General features: G+C 35.0%; 2 protein-coding genes across 5 annotated transcripts in view; one reads left to right on the top strand and one right to left on the bottom strand.

Annotated features, from left to right (window-relative positions):
• LOC125677196 (platelet endothelial aggregation receptor 1-like) overlaps positions 1 to 16,584 on the bottom strand; it is a 351,642-nt gene that overhangs the window by 68,492 nt on the left and 266,566 nt on the right. The gene's annotated exons all lie outside the window — the stretch shown is intronic.
• Positions 1 to 16,584, top strand: part of LOC125649582 (uncharacterized) — a 172,572-nt gene that overhangs the window by 39,233 nt on the left and 116,755 nt on the right. Inside the window, exon 1 of one of the 2 annotated variants that reach the window (XM_056157957.1) lies at positions 2,173 to 2,301. The exons of the other annotated variant lie outside the window; for it this stretch is intronic. The gene's annotated coding sequence lies outside the window, so the exon portion shown is untranslated. Of the gene's footprint in view, positions 1 to 2,172; positions 2,302 to 16,584 lie in introns of those variants that run through there. 2 annotated transcript variants of the gene reach the window in all.

Raw genomic sequence — 16,584 nt, 5'->3', positions numbered from 1 at the left:
CACGGTCATGAATTTTGAAAATGGTAACCGCCAAGTTGCCAGCACTGGGTTAGGTAACTGATGATGTATGAATGTGAAGTCAACGATTAAAGTACAAAGAAGACTTGTTTTTAATATTAAAAGCCTTTTAGGTACTTTTCTCAGTTGCAACACAAAATAAGGATCAAACAAAATCTGAAAATGTTGGTGATGTAAAGGAAAAACAAAAGCACATTTTATACAATGATCATCAATTCATCATAATTTATACACATTTGACAGAAGTAATTGAGTATCTTAGTGATATATATCTTACACAACACAAGAACAACCTCCACTGAGAATCTGCCCATTTGTATTCAAATGTACCCAAGTGGCATATGGGGCTTCTGTCTGCCTGGCTTCTGTATACAGTTAGCCTTCACATAATAGTGTGATGTACAGGTGTCTGGTACCTCAGCTATGACTACATCACTAATGTGGTTATCTAAGTGTAGCTTGTAACCATTATCCTTCTTGTATGAAGTTAACCTAGAGGCTTCCCATCCACATTCATTTACAAGATACACCATAACATCACATGATTCAATTGGTGGTAGGGTTGTCAAGTTTTTAGACCATTCAGGTATATCTTGTATTGGCAATATATCCTTTCCATTAACCATAACACATGCTGTCCTCATTCTACTTGGCAACTCATCTAGGAATTCAATAAACAAACATTTTGTTTTCTAAAGCTGTACAAGCATAAGAGAACGTATTCAAGATACGGTAAAATATATTATAGGGAAATGTTTTCGATGATGCACCAATTTTCAATGACACACTACCACTGCTGTTTTTTCTCTCTTTTTCTTTATAAAGACCAGGTCCATGTCATCTTAAAAGACAAATACTATGGGATACCAAAAACTTACATACACAATATATCCATCAGGCTATTATCTAAAGATATTTTTACTCGCATTTCATTGTAGTTCTATCTATAATGTGTGAATACACCGACACTAAGGGTATAAACTTCAATGAGAACATAAATTCTTTGAATGCATTACCTGATTCGTCATTCACGATCTCTAAATTCAATTCTTCTGCTAGTTTACAGTCTTAATAAGCACAGTCTTAATAAGTTATCTTTTCTATAAAAGTGACATGTGACTCCTCGATCCTGTAAAAACCACTTTAATTCTGGTACTTTCAAACTTTCGAAATTCATGTTGAAAACCGGATGTTGATGTGCCCGTTCAAGTACAAAGTAAATGTTAGAATCATGCCGGAATACGGTAACTCGAAAATGGACTCCATACAAAGAGAACCCGCTAGGCCTATATACACCGAGTAAATTTTATAATGCCTGATGGATAGTGAGCATATGAAGAATAATCTTCACCATTTCATTGGGATGCTTTCAATTTTAATGGCCGAATTGATGCTTTGCACCAAAATGATCTCGTTACGCACAGTTCTCAATGTTGCCCTTTGTGTACAACAGTATCACACTGAATCAGTGAATTGAACGCACCGTTCAAGATTACTTCCGGCAAGGTTAAACTGGTTTCCAGTTCTTTTCTCGACTTCACGGGGAAAATATACTGATTGCCTATTCTGTATGACGAGGCTGGTTATAAACTCTGAGAAATTATCAGAAATGTATCTGTATTAAACATATATTTAAAGTCACTGGATCCCGAGGCCTTCCGATGTTCAAAGAACCAGACGCTCTGCTTTGTCGGAGATTTACGGAGATAGCCGAGTGTCTGGTCTCTATTTACTAGTACCATGGACCTACGCGAACGGAATTGTGGGAAGGGGGACCAGTTTCTCTGTGACGTTTCGCACCTAAAGACGTTTCGTACTAAGACGATTCGCACTGGGACGGTTCGCCCCAATTTGCGGTGAGAAACGTCCCCTGCATTTTCCAATTACTTTGGTTATTATCTATGTAACTACATATCTAAGAAGTTTTGTCTGATTACATTTGATGTTAACATATACATGAAGTGGTACCGCCATCGCGATAGTTGTGTCCTTAATCTCGCTTAGATCACTTACCTAGTTTGTTGAGAGTGCTAATCCCTATAATTATAATTCCACATGTTTGATTATTTCTATAACATAGACTATTAACTTATTTTTTAATCAGTATGGATATTTATAAACATTATTCTACAAATTAAAGAACATAAAGACAGTCACCAATGTCGAAGGGCGAAACGTCTAAGGGTGAATCGTATTTGGGGCGAATCGTCTTAGCACGAAACGTCCTCAGGGGCGAAACGTCCCGTATATCCCGCGTATTCCAGACAAAAGGCGGGAATTACGGTATAGTATATAACTTTTTAAACTTTACCAATCCACAAGTGATTACAACACTTGGACCAGGAAAATATTTTCTATTCTAGATAATCTGGGATTTTCAAACATTACAAAATATAAAGATTCAATTCAATACCTTTTAGCAAACATAAAACAAAGAATCATTGACCAGTGCACCCAGGAGCAATCATCAACAGTCTTTGGTTAAAAAAAACTTGAATTTTATGAAAAAATTATACACAAGAAAAAGAAGTCCATATGTTGATTTACTCAGAAAAAGATCGGAGAGATCCTCTCTTAGTAGAATTAGATTAAGTGCAATAGAGAATGTTAGATATAATTCCACATGATCAATGAATGAAAGATGTTGTGTAATGCTTGCAATACTGGTGTGATCGAAGATGAAATTCATTTTCTTTTTCAATGTAAATCTTATCCTATGCCAAGAAACACCTACCTTAGAAACATTTATATTATAACACAGAAAATTTTTACTCTGGACAATGAAAGATACATACATGTTACAAATATATTTTAACAGTGATATACATAAAGTCTTAAAAATTACTGTGAAATTTATTAGAGACTGTTTTGAATACAGAAGTCATTACTTTCGACCTGAACTACATAAAAATTATGTAAACATTATATGTATTAATGTTCAATGGGCCTTTGCCAATACACGTATCAACACTTCGCCGCAAGTTACGTCCCTTTGCGGGGTCAGCCAAAGGTCAATCGGTGAAAAACCCAGTTTTCCTTCTTTACCTTACCAAATGTAAGATGTTATTACTTTGAATTTTAGCCAATTACCAAGTTTTCATACAAGTTAATGGGTTGCCCCAATCTGGGGCATATTGTAGTTGACTGCAATTGATGGAAAAATAACAGATGTCAAAGCTACAGATAGGAAAATTACAAAGGCCAACGTAGGGAAATACGATTTTTATCCGGAAGATGGCGGACAAGGGACGTAACTTTCGCGAAGTGTTGATACGTGTATTATTGTAATTGTGTTTGTGCCAATAAATGTTTGTATTTTGTATAACATAGAGTAGTTATTGTTACAAAATTACTTGTAACAATAGTCTAGTACTAATTGTAACGAGGACCGTTACAGATGTCCCCCAAACATTCCCCCATTTAGCAATTTAAGTGGTGTCATTTGTTTCAGTACAAGAAGTTTTGACCATATCAATCTGTGAAGCGTCTGAATTTATATAATATAAATATTTTATAATGTTCAGTCCATTTGATGCTAAAACAAATCAGTTATAGACATCTGAAAATTTTGTGCACGTGCATACATGTGCTGGTGAGTAATTTGACCATGTCGATACATTACAAGTCTAAATCAGGTCCAGTCCAATTAAAGACTATTTCTACTTACGTAGCTAGTAATAGCTATACCTAGGTATTTAAACCTACTTAAAGTAGCTATATCTACCTACTTTTACCTGTTTTTAAAAATATAAATAAATAATGATTAAGGCGCATCTTTTAAATGGGTCAGTCGTTTTATGTATCATGTGCATGTGCACGGCAAAATTTGGAGTGTTAATTTGAATACTTTACGAGGGTGAAGAATGTAGAGGAAATGCATGAAAAATTGCCCCCAAAACCTTTAATGTAACAGGAAGGGAGAAAATGCAACGGATCAGACCGGGATTCGAACCCGGGCCCCCTGAATCTCTAGTCAGGTGCTCTACCAACTGAGCTATCTGGCCACCAGCGATCGAACCCGGCTGACCACTACATTCCTCCCTCCTTAAATGTCTTCACACATGAAGACATCAACCCAGAATCTTTATCCCCCTGGCAGGCATTTTCACCTGTCAGTTCCAGGGGCTGGTCTACGGCACCAAATGTAACAGGAAGGGAGAAAATGCAACGACCAGACCGGGATTCGAACCCAGACCCCCTGAATCTCTAGTCAGGTGTTCTAGCTACCAACTGAGCTATCTGGCCACCGGCGATCGAACCCGGCTGACCGCTACAAATGTAAAAATGCATGAAGGTAAACTTTAAAATAATACATATTTGTAAGACATTCTAGACTTCTTATCACGTAGCTTTGATCCTAAGCTCCTAGAAAATGGAACTGGGTGTAGTTATTGATGCAAATTTGAAAGTTTAGAAAGTAATCATTTTTTTGTCCAATATTTTTGTGGTATTCATCGTCAGTGTAAGTGAATTAAGAAATTTGGTAGACACCATATTGCGCCGTTCCTGCGTTTGGCCGTGAAATGCAAGTAAAGGTAAAAATAGCTACCTGGAGTAGGTTTAAATACCTATGTAGCTATATTTAGTAACTACGTAGGTAGTTTGACTGGACCTGTAAATATATGACTCACCGTCACTACAAGAGAAGTTTCATGACAGTTCAATGAAAAACAAGAAATTAAGAGCAACTAAAAATTACGAGGACCAAATCAATGCATGTGCATACATGCGCGCATGAGTACGACACAGCATTTTTGTTGATGCTATTCAATAGACATTTGAACGATATAGATCTACTTACTGTATGAATTTGATATTGATTGCTTCATTTATAAGAAAGTTATGGTGATTTCACAATCGTCCAATCATAATTTAACACACGTGGATGCGTGTGCGGGGAAGTGATTTTGACACCATTCATAAATGGAGAGACTCAAAACATATCTGCAACATAAATTTCAAGACTTATCATTGCAATCTAAAAATATTATTGACCAATTACTTGAATTTATAGACGTCAAAAATTACAATGCACGCGGATTCTGATTTCACGTGCATGTGATTTTGATAATGGAATGTTTGTTGACACCATTCAAAAGGCATTCATATCATAGATCTACAAGATAAATTTGAATTCATTTGAGTCTTCAATTCAAAAGTTATGGCCATTTAGTACCCATAAAATGAAAGAAAAGCTATGCACGTGCATTACATGCGCACGTATGACTCAGCATCAATGTTGATGTCATTCAATAGACATTTGATAGATATTTGCAGTATAAATTTCATATTGTTAAATTTCCATCATTTATAAGAAAGTTATCCCAATTTGAAAATCGTCCAATCAGAATTTAGCACACGGGCATGCACGTGCTGGAAAGTAATTTTGACTACAGACTTGGAATATCAAGATACATTTATAACCTAGGGAAGTTTTAAAAGATTCTGTTGAAAAACAAAAACGTTATGGTCATTTAAAGAATTGAACCTTCAAACGACAATATGCACGTGTGTGCGCATGCACGTTTGCAATTTTTATTACATCCATCTGTAGATCGATATTTGGCATTTCTACCTATTCTGTAAATATCATTAGTCTTTCCTTCATTAACGTGAAAGTTATAGACATTTTTGTATGATCCAATCAAATTGAAGCACACGTGCATGCACGTGCAAAATTGTAATTTTGACCATGCTAAACAGTTAAGGGTCTCAAGTTATACCAACGATATCAAACAATTTCATTGAAAAATAAAAAAGTTTGACGCATTCCAAAGTTTGTAAACAAAAAATCCAATGCACATGTATACATTTTCAGACAAAATGACATTTGTTCTGCACATCTACATATGCTATACTATCATCCTAAAAAGGTTTAATCTTGATCCCTTGAGTATTTTCTGAAAACACTCGTGGACAAAAAAGTCGCAAGAAGAAAGAAGAATAATAATAGTAAGAAACGGAGTAAAACCAATGTGTTCCCATGCAAACTGTTTGGGGAACATAATAGTAGGGGGTTTATACCACACCACCCCTACTGAACACACAAAATTACCGCTTAATGTGAACTAAATAAGCCCATAAATTATATGCACGTATTCTTTGATTTATACTTTATAGACTAAGTACCCTTTCCCTTGACTCAGGGGCGTAGCTTCGTTAGGCTCGAGTAGGCACGTGCCTACACATTTGTTCTTTTTTTTTTTTTTCATTTTCAAAACACATTTTTGGCCATAAATATTTTGCAAAAATTAATATGTTCATATATATTTCTAGTTTTTAAAATCAGCCTTTTTTAAAATAATGTATTCTACATGATATAAATAATGGATGTATATATTTTTTTTTAAATAAATTTATGGTGACCACACTGACTCGATCACTCGACTTAACAATTTAAAAATCTTTGAAAAGTTATACAATATCTAATGTCTAGATGCTCAGAGTAATGCAAATGAGTCCCAATATTTCAAAAATTTCTCAACCCAGCCCCCCCTGAGGGGGGGAGGGGGCAACACACACCTACCCCCCCCCCCAACGGTGCTGTGCGCCTTGGTCAAACCTTCATCTTTCAGGTCTTCACATTGAAATAGTCCTAGCTACGCCCCTACTTGTCCCAATATATTGAACACTATTTAAAGGGTCCTGTCCTATTTAGCTATATATAGAGCTTTATTAAGCTATATCATGTATATAACTTTATAATATTATGAAATATCTTGATTAAGATAGTATAGAATGAATTTTTAAGTACAGTGGTACAGTATAGTCAAAATTTTGAGGAGTTCATAACAATTAACAAATACTAGGTTGTTTTAAGAATTTTCATGAAAAGAGAATTTTTTTTGGTGTTGTTAACTGCCCACTACTTTTTCGATGGTGAAATAATACTTCAGAACAGGTGGTTTAACGAGCAATTAGATAAAAATTTTGTGTAATGAGCTACCTTGAAGGGGCATGAATGGATATGATTTGAGCTGAAGATTTTCAAATTAATTTTTTCCCTTTTTAGGTCACCTGAGTAAACTCGATCATGTGACCTATTGCAATTGCATGGGTTTCGTCCGTCGTCGTGAGTTAACAATTGAACATTTTTAACTTCTTCTTAACAACTACCGGTCCAATTCTTTCCAAATTTAGTATGAAGCGTCATTGGGACAAGGGAGACCTAAATTGTAAATTTCAGGACTCCAGCACGCCTGGGGCCCTAGGGATGGGGCAAAAACTGCCCAAAATTGACCAATTTTCAAAAATCTTCTTCTCAAGAACCACACACATGTAAGAAAAACTAAATGCATAGTGATGTAGAGCAGGAAGGCCTCTACCAAAATTGTAAATTTCATGATCCCCGTGGTAAGGGTTCTGACCCCAGGTTGGGTCCTAACTTGTTATATAGTGTTTATGTGTAAAAGTAACACTTAAATAACATTTTCTTTAGTTCTTTTGATACTAATTGAAACTAAATGGATTGAGCAGGTAGTCTTTTACCAAAATTGTAAATTTGATTTTCCCCAGAGAAAGGGTTTTGACCCCAAGGTGGGGCCAAACTTAGTATATAGTATTTATGTGTAAGTTTGCTGATACGTCTGTATAAAATCTAAATGCATACTTAGGAATAGCAGAAAAGGATGTACAAAAAATGGTGAATTTCACAACCCAGGGTTATTACTTTAGGATGAGTCCAAATTAGTCATATCTTTTGATATTTTAATGTTAATACACCCATTATTTAAAGCCTTTCATCAGTGTATGCACTTTTGAGGGCAGTGAAGTTTTAAGAACACATCTTGTTTTATACTGTTGCTGAACATTAGAATTAAGCTTAGATATTCAGAACAGGAAAATTTTTCTAGATTTCATAGCCCATGGAAGTAGTGATACTTTTTCACTTGTATTCAGGTGACCGATAAGGCCTGTGTGCCTCTTGTTAATGTTTAGAATGCATGACCAAGGTCAGCAAAAACTTGAATGTCAGTTGTCGAGGTGACATGACTATGGGAGATAAGAGAGCTCACAATTGTTCGTTATGTAAACTAGGCTCGTGCCCTGTTTTTCTTTACTTATAGACTAGTAAAAATTCGTTTAAAGCAGATTTTTCAATTTACAAGTTAATTCTGAACATACATGTAATTTAATAGTTTCTCATTTTGTTTTAATTATGCTAAATTTCTATTGAACAATCTATATGTAAACAAAAACATGGCACAAACCTTATACAATAACAAAAAATTGTGAGTGCTGTATTTCACTTGTAACTCAAAAACTGATATTCAAATTTTGGTTGACCATTAGAAATACTTTAGTTAAGTATTGTTTACAAACAATAAAAATGGAAAAATTAAATTTGCAGCTCAACCGTGTCCATGCCCCTTTAAGAATTATTATTTGTTTACAAAGTGTTGTATGGACTTCAAGGATGAAATATGTTCGTTCAGTGAAACTCGATTTTTATGCTTCTAGAAATTAAGGAAGTTATATATCTCCTGAGCTTTTGGGGATGCTACAGCGAAGTTTTTACTGGTTCAATACTGATTCGGTTGGTGCAAACATATTGCACATCTATTACTAAACCCTATCCAATACGGGACTTTCGAGGTAATGGATCCACTCTGACTTTTATCACGCATTGAACGTAATTTGTAGGGCATGTCACTTCCAGATTACAATAACAACTAAGTAATCAAGCATAGGATACTTCATTTACTATTAAATTCCTGCATTTAAATGCTATCTTTGAAAGTAAGGAATCACTACAACCATTTTATAGGAAAATGTATTTGATTAAATTATGTGAGTTGGCGGGGAAATAAATATAGGAAATATATCTTGAGGATATCGGTTAAACTTTACGCCTTGCATCCAATGATATGCATCTAAATGCACCTTTTCCCTTCTATCTAATTTACTTTTAGGTACTAAGCACCAATAGTGACTTGGATCGTCATTGTAGGACAGCACATAATTCTTTACAGACCGTCTGTTAGCAAAACACCATTTGTATCGATGTCACCTTTGCCCTATAATTGCTTATTATCACGTGACCGTGGTGTATAAATGTCAAATATAATCGGTCGTTCCGGCACATCCTGAAAGTTCTGTATTGAAAATGTTTATGTCAATTCAAATTTTGAAAGGGTTTGACAGGGCCAAAAATAAAAATTGATTTGTTTGATGTACTCCGACCGACCCCTCAAATTTGCTCCTACCCGATCAATTTTTTTCAGCAATTTAAATTATTTTTTTTTGGTTCCCTTGAAAAATAGAAAATTCTCCCTATTTTTAATAAAAGAAAATATCAGATTTCATGACATAAAAAAAAAAACCTACCTATCGACCCACCTTGAAAAATGTGAGTCGGAGTACATCAAACAAAAATATTTTTAATGATGGCCCAGGGACTATATTTTGTGGCAGAAGGGTTTAATCAAAAAGTTCTAAATCTGCATGATTTTACAGTTTCTGTTTCATCCAACATATCTTTTATTTTTATACTCCTATTATATAACATGGAACATAGAACATATTTTATTTTCCAATCAAGGGCCCTCAAGGGGCAGCATGAAAATATATACAAGTACTGTACATATATAAGTAAAGAAAGAAATGATTACATAACACATAGTAAATGCAAATACAGTGTCGTATATTGTTCAAAATAAATTTTCCAGCTATATTTAGAACAGATGGCTCTTCAGAACAATATGTAAATGATTTTTTATTCGAGTTTAGTAAAAATTTTAACTTTTTTCTATAGCACCACAAAAAGATTTTCTTTCATCAACAAACTTTTCACATTTAATAAAAAAAATGGATCTCGTCACCTAATGAACCAGAGTTGCATTTGTTACATATTCGTTCATTCCTAGTAATATCAGAATATCTACCAACTTCAAAGAAGAGGAGCATATTGGTCAGTCTATGCGAAAGACATCGGACCGTCGGACCTGACCGATGTGCAGTGCCTCAGGTCCGATGTGTCATTTTTTACACCGGACCGGAATGTCCGATGTCTCAGTATTCGGTTTTAAGCTTTATTATTTTGACGCGGAGTCAATTAAATGTTTGTTATAAGTAAAAAATATCACACAAATCCAAATACGTAAATGAATGTGATTAAACCGCATGGACCGTCTAAAGTATTATGCGGGAGGGATCCCTGGTATAGTATTACTAGTATAATAAATAAGATTTCCTTGGTTTTTGCATTTTCACGTGTTTCTCTTTTTTACATTAGGTTTTTCGGTCTGACAAAATTTGGTTCGGTCCGGTGTGTTCATTGATTACACAGGACCGAATGTCCTGTGTGGTCCAAAAAACTTTTGTATAGACTGATTGGTTTGCACCTGTCGGTCGGTATGTAAGTGGTTGGTCAGTTGGTAGACCACATGTTGTTCGCTCAATATCTTGAGAACCATTCATTTGATGCTAATGATATTTCATATGTGGGTTGGTTATGAGTAGAAGAGGACCCCTATTGTTTTTCAGTTCAAAAGGTCATGGGTCAATCTACTCTGGACTATAATGTCTGCTCAATATCTTAAGAACCCTTTGCTTGACAGACATCAAACTTGGTACACTGGTACATCCTAAGGAGTAGATGACCCATATTGAATTTGACATCACGTGGTCAAGGGTCAAACTGGACATAGGAATATACTGTCCGTTCAATATCTTGAGAACCCTTTGCTTGACAGACATCAAACATGGTACACTGGTATATCTTCAGTAGTAGATGACCCTATTGATTTTGAGGTCATATGGTCAAGGGTGAAACTGGACATTGGAATATACTGTCTGCTCAATATCTTGAGAACCATTTGCTTGACAGACATCAAACTTGATACAGTTGTAGATCTTCAGGAGATGACCCCTCTTGATTTTGAGGTCACATGGTCAAAGGTCAAGGGTCAAACTGGACATAGTAATATACTGTCCACTCAATATCCTGGTAACCCTTTGCTTGACAGACATCAAACTTAGTACACTGGTACATCTTCAGGAGAAGATGACCCCTATCGATTTTGAGGTCACACAGTCAAAGGTCAATGGTTGAACTGGACATAGTACTATATTGTCTCCTATATTTTAAGAATTATTAGCTTGATTGACACCAAACTTTGTACACTGATACACCATAAGGAGTAGATGACCCCTATTGATTTTTAGGTCACATGGTCAATCCACTCTTGACATAGGAAGATATTGTCTGCTCAGTATTTTGAATTGATGATACTACTATCAATTAAATGATGTGTGTGAATTACCCTTTTTAATTTTGCACCATTGGGGGGGGGGGGGGGGCATATGTGTTTTACAAACATATCTTGTTAATTGATGAGCTGATATCTGTAACTTACAAACAGATCTTCTAATATCAAAAGCAACGACAGTGTGTCGTGCATTAACAATTGAACATTTTTAACTACTTCTTGATAACTACTATTCCAATTCTTTTCAAATTTGATATGGAGCATCTTTGGTACAAGGGGGGCATAAATTATAAATTTCAGGACTCCTGCACACCTCCCTAGGGGTGGGGCAAAATCTGCCCAAACTTGACCAATTTTCAAAAATCTTCTTCTCAAGAACCACACACAATTGTAAGAAAAACTAAATGCATAGTGATGTAGAACAGAATGTTAAATATGTAAATTTCATAATCCCCGGGGTAGGGGTTCTGACCCAGGATTGGGCCAAAATTAATACATGTATATAGTATTTATGTGTAAGGTTGCTGATACTGTATTGAATCTAAATGCATACTTAGGAATAGCAGAAAAGGATGTACAAAAAATGGTGAATTTCACAACCCAGGGTTTTGACTGTATGATGGGTTCAAATAAGTCATATCTTTTAATGTTAATACAACTATTATATCAGCGTTTTTTCCCTTATATAACGCCAAATATATTGATTTTTTTCCAATTTCGAGACTAAAAATTCCCAATTCACTTGCCAAAAAAAACACACCTGACAATTTATTAAATCGAAAGTACAGATCATGCAGTGCACGTGTTGAAGATAGATGACAATTCTAGAATGAACCTATGACGATTTCTGACAGTCTTCATGAAAACTCAGTGGTCCAAAGACCGAGGCCAGTGAATTTTACGGTCGGGTCAGTGAAAATTAAAAATCAGGAAGTCCGACGGGCTTGTAGATTTTTTGTAAGTCATATTAAATATAATGTTGGATTTAAATATTCTAAACGTCTTCTTTGCTTAAATTTACCATCAAAATAAAAATAAATAAAAAATAGCACATAAAGTAACCATAGTTTCAGTAAATTAATAAATTGTACAATTTTACAATGCATTCCATAATGTATGTGATAAACATATGAAAATTTAGGGGGCCAGTAAATTTCACTGTGGGCCAGTAAATTCAGACAGTTCACTGGTCCGACTGGCCAGCAAGTTTTAAATGTTTTCGTGAAGACTGTTCTGAATGTCTCACAACAGCAAATATTACCGTAAAAAGTTGAAGAAAAATGATTCCTGCATTTGCCAATACATTGGTAGAAAATTCCCTTTTTTTGGGTTGATTTTGACGCTATTTTCCCCAATTGAAGGGTATACCGGTACCAGTACCAATGGGTAGAAAAAAAATGCTGTATATTATGTAAAGCCTTTCATCTGTGTATGCTTGCAGTTTTGAGGGCAGTAAAGTTTTAAGAACACATCTTGCTTAATACTGTTGCTGAACATTAGAATTTAGCTTATATATTCAAAACAGGAATTTTTTTTCTAGATTTCATAGCCCTTGGGAGTAGTGATACTTTTTCACTATAGTACTCAGGTGACTGATATAAAGGCCTGTGGGCCTCGATATCTTGTCTATAAATAAAATATATTCTTACTAATGTTAGGATAGATGATTATTATACTCCCCGCAACAAGTTGTGGGGGGGGGGGGGGTATACTTGAATCGGGTTGTCCATCTGTCCGTTCGTCTGTAGACGCAATGGTTTCCGGGCTCTAAAGCAGTATCCTTTCCACCTACCATCACCATATCATATATATGGACTACCCATGGGATGAAGATATTCCCTATTGATTTTGGGGTCAAAAGGTCAAAGGTCAAGCGCACTGGATATCGAAGTAGCAATATGGTTTCCGGGCTCTAAAGCGTTATCCTTTCCACCTACAGTCACCATATTATACATATGGACTACCCATGGGATGAAGATGTTCCCTATCGATTTTGGGGTCAAAAGGTCAAAGGTCAAGCGCACTGGACATTGAAGTAGCAATATGGTTTCCGGGCTCTAAAGCGTTATCCTTTCCACCTACAGTCACCATATCATACATATGGACTACCCATGGGATGAAGATGTTCCCTATCGATTTTGGGGTCAAAAGGTCAAAGGTCACGCGCACTGGACATCGAAGTAGCAATATGGTTTCCATTTAAATTCTTTAACAGCTTTTTTCATCGCATGGAGATGCTGTGTTCCTAGTTTATACCTATTAACAACACCCTTCGGGAGATTGGGGTAAGCGGGGGGTATTCTTAGTGAGCATTGATCACAGTACATCTTGTTCTTAACAGAAGCATGAAATTGTTCAATTGATATTGCTGTTATATGTTTCTAATGATCAAATCTGAAAATTAAGGGATTCACCTGACATTTGATTGTACACTTGCTCGACATTGCCACCTAATGTATTCAATTTTGATCTAATTTAATTTGGGTCACGTGACCCCGTCTATTAGTTTACTGTCAGTTGAGGCCTCAAAACGTAAGCCGTGCCGAAAACACATGAATTGAATCTATCTGGAAGAAAAGAGCACATAAATTGCGCTGATCATTTTGTACACAGATTTGGAAAATATAAGATCAATATTTTGAAACAAACAATCTTTTTATTTTTCATTGATTTATTAGGTGAATTTGAATTATCTTTCAAACAGAAACGATTGTTGCTTTCATGAGCAAATATTCTTACTTTGTTTACATCTGGCTTTTTTACGGAAGAAACCGAGAATATGCGAATGTATCAGAAGTTTGTCGTGTTATTTATTCTATGCACGCAAAAAAGAAATAGTTTTAATGCAATCCAACAACATTACCCGGCCCCGACAACTGTGCAGGCGAGTTCTTTTGGACGTTTTTCTTATTCATAAAATATTTGAGGTCAAAAAGGCCAAAGTCTCTTTTTTGCTATATACTGTAGATTTGAACTTGCCTCTAACTTTTATACATGTACTTGCTGCATGGTACATGTTTATCAGACTTCAAATCCTGATGACATTCAAGATTCATGTTGCTTTTGAAATCAAAAGGCCAAAGGTCAAGGTCATTATCATACTAAATACATATTGCGGCCATTCAAAGCTTCATTACTTATAAACTATATAAAATACGAGGATGTTTTTACTTCGTGAATGCAAGCGTGCATAATTTTCCAAACTGCAACTGGGCCATATGCATCTTTGATGCATAATATTTTGAAATTATATAATTTACAGTTCTTTATATTATGTTATTTAAAAAAAGATGTCTGGCTTGTGGACTTGTATATAAATACGATTGACTATCACATGTATATCTTTCATTGCATAGAAAACTTCTAGTCCTAATGTGTGTCAAAAAATTTGAAATTATGTAAATAATTTAAAATGTTTACAATTTACATGTACATATTTACAGTTCTAGTAGTTTAGAAACTATTTTTAATCCCCCCCGAGATCGAAGATCAGGGGGCATATTGTTTTTGTACTGTCCGTCATTTTGAAATTCTGTCATTCTAGCTGTCTGAAACTTTAACCTTGCTAATAACTTTTGAACAGTAATTAAGTGATAGAGCTTTGATATTTCACATGAGTATTCCTTATGACAAGACCTTTCCGTGGGTACCAACATTGTTGACCTTGACCTTGGAGTTTGACCTACTTTTTAAAAACTTTAACCTTCCCAATAACTTTTGAACAGTAAGAGCTAGAGCTTTGATATTTCATATGAATATTTCTTGTGACTAGACCTTTTTGTGGGTACAACATTCTTGACCCTGTGAGCTTGACTTTGGAGATTGACCTACTTTTAAAACTTTAACCTTGTTAATAACTTTTGAACAGTAAGTGATAGAGCTTTGATATTTCACATGAGTATTCCTTATGACAAGACCTTTCCGTGGGTATCAACATTTTTTACCCTGTGACCTCCACCTTAGAGTTTGACCTACTTTTAAAAACTTTAACCTTGCCAATAACTTTTGAACAGTAAGAGCTAGCTACTAGAGCTTTGATATTTCATATGAGTATTTTTTGTGACAAGACCTTTTTGGGGGTACCAATATTTTTGATCCAGTGACCTTGGCCTTAGAGTTTGACCTACGTTTTGAAAATTTTAACCTTGCTAATAACTTTTGAACAGTGAGTGATAGAGCTTTAATATTTCACATGAGTATTCCTTGTGACAAGACCTTTCCGTTTGTACTAAACCTTTTGACCTTGACATTTGACCTACTTTTAAAAAGATTGACATTGATCATAACTTCTAAATGGTAAATATTAGAGCTTTCATATTGCACTTAAGCATTTCTTGTGACAAGATCTTTCTACCAGGTACCAAGATATTTGTCTTTGTGACCTTGGCCATCTTCGGAATTGGCCATTATCGGGGGCATTTTTGGTTCACAAACACATGTTGTTTTATACAAGTTTGGAGTGTTTACATGTCCATCTCATTATAACCTTTTCTGTGATACGGAAAATAGCGATGAAAACCCAGCATTGCAATTTATTTAACCCTGATCAGGCATCAGACTGTATTATTAACTCAAAATCTCACATTGCAACAGTATTATATTCTTTACACAATCATAGTTCACTGTTCTGTATCGATGTTATTACTATTCAACAGTATTGCTTTTACAATGTCCAGATACTGGTATATGCATAATATTCTAAAATGCCTGAATTTGCAGCACTTCATGTTATATTGTTTCACTTGAGAAAACAGTTGTCTGGCTTGTGGACTTGTTTATTTATGTTGGACTGTAACATGTAAATATTTTTCATTGCATAGGAAACTTCTAGCCCAAATGTGTGGCAAAAAATTCGAAATTACTATGTTACCGATTTTGTTCAATGTTTACAATTTACATGTTCTTGCATATATGTTTACAGTTTTAGTAGTTTAGAAATTTTTTTTTACTAAAGAAAGAATTGGAGTGTTTACATATCCACTTGATTGTAACCTTTCATCATGTTCATGTGTTATTGTAAGGTTGTATTGCAATTCCAAAGTATTCCATTATCAATTTTATCTTTTAAATAACATTTGGTTTCATTATGTTGGTCCATATAAAATAAGCTATTAAACATATACTGTCATATGTCAACCTATTAAGTTATCTTTCTGTTCTGTTGACATATTGAACCTTGTTCCATACCTTTTTCTATATTTCTTTTCATTTACTTTATTATTATAATAGCATTCATGCTTTTTCACAAGAGTTCAGCACCTGATTTAGCTATGAATAGTTTAGCGCACAAGTTAAAATGGTGACTCTCACTATAAGCTACAAACCAAGAATATTGAGGTTTAATAAGGAATTCGAA

This window comes from Ostrea edulis, chromosome 3 (assembly GCF_947568905.1).
Source record: "Ostrea edulis chromosome 3, xbOstEdul1.1, whole genome shotgun sequence".
Classification (NCBI taxonomy): domain Eukaryota; kingdom Metazoa; phylum Mollusca; class Bivalvia; order Ostreida; family Ostreidae; genus Ostrea; species Ostrea edulis.
This window is presented reverse-complemented; position numbering and strand designations above follow the sequence as displayed.